The sequence below is a fragment of the Mastomys coucha genome, unplaced genomic scaffold (assembly GCF_008632895.1).
Source record: "Mastomys coucha isolate ucsf_1 unplaced genomic scaffold, UCSF_Mcou_1 pScaffold15, whole genome shotgun sequence".
NCBI lineage: Eukaryota > Metazoa > Chordata > Mammalia > Rodentia > Muridae > Mastomys > Mastomys coucha.
Genome location: NW_022196897.1, coordinates 103,621,256 through 103,622,622, shown reverse-complemented (window position 1 = coordinate 103,622,622; position 1,367 = coordinate 103,621,256).

Below are 1,367 nucleotides of genomic sequence, written 5' to 3'. Positions count from 1 at the left end.
TTAAAGGCATGCACCACCACTGCCCAGCAGCTTTTTCAATCAATCAAATTATTTATGTTTTATGTGTGTGGGTGTTTATCATGTATGTCTCTTACAATGTTCATGCCTGTTGCCTGAGGAGGCAAGAAAAAGGCTTCACATTCCTTGGAACTGGAGTTACAGATGGCTGTGAGCCGCCATGTGAGTGAGGGAACAGAACTTCTTCCTCTGGAAGAGCAGCCAGTGCTTTCAATGGCTGAGCCATCTCTCCAGTCCCAGATATTTAGGTTTTATTCATTGATCTTATGATTTGTCAACATTTGTACTTCTGACTACATCTCCTTCCTTCCTTCCTTCCTTCCTTCCTTCCTTCCTTCCTTCCTTCCTCCTGTAGGCTCTATAGCCCAGACTGGCTTCAAATTTACTAAGAATCCAACAATTACCTTAAATTTTAGATAGGATTTATGTCCATACAATATGGTTTATGAAATATTGAAGATCAAATCTTTGGGAATGTTAGGCAAGCATTCTACCAACTGAGCTCCATTCCTAGATCATTCATTCATTCATTCATTCATTCATTCTCTCTTTTGAGACAGAGTTTCACTATGTAATTCTGATTGGCCTGGAATTTTCTCTTCTCTTTTCTTTTCTTTCTTTCCTTCATATTTTCTTTCATTCATTCATCCTTTCTTTCTTTCCTTCTTTTTTAGGCCAGAAGTAGGGGAAAAGAGAGATTTGCCTTACCTCCTGAGTGCTGGGATTAAAAGCATACTTCATCATGCTCAGCCTCTCATTAATTCTTTAGAAAATACTCCTAATCTCAGTGTCTGGATAATAATTTTAAGGGCTACAAAATGTTAGAATAAATAAAGTAAATAAAGCTTCTCTCCTCACATGAGTTCATTCCTTACTCACATCTGTTTAAGGTCTGTGGCCTATGGCCTATGGTTGTTCTGAAGAGGTCAGCCCTTGGACCCCTCCCCTCCTGGAAGAGACAGGTCGGAGAGCATGTAGGTCAGAAGGGGGAGGCTGAGTAAGCCCCTACTACCTCATTCCTTAAAGACCAATCAGTTTAAAGGGCACACTGTTCCACCAATCATATTGTGCGTAGTTGTTGATGCTCTATTCCGCGCCCCTTGCGGAAAGGGCCACCAGGGGTTGCCACTTCTCCTTCAGGTCCAGGACAACTCCAGTGCACTAGAACAATAAATTCCTCTTGCTTTTTGCATCGATTCCCAGCTCTGTGTGGTTCACTCAGGGGTCCCCTGTAAGCTAAGGCTCACCAGAGTCTTACAGTTCAAGGACTCGAGCCATTATCTAGTTTATAACGCTGTCACCATCAACACGTTCTTTTGTTTTGTTTTGTTTTGGTTTGTTTTGGTTTT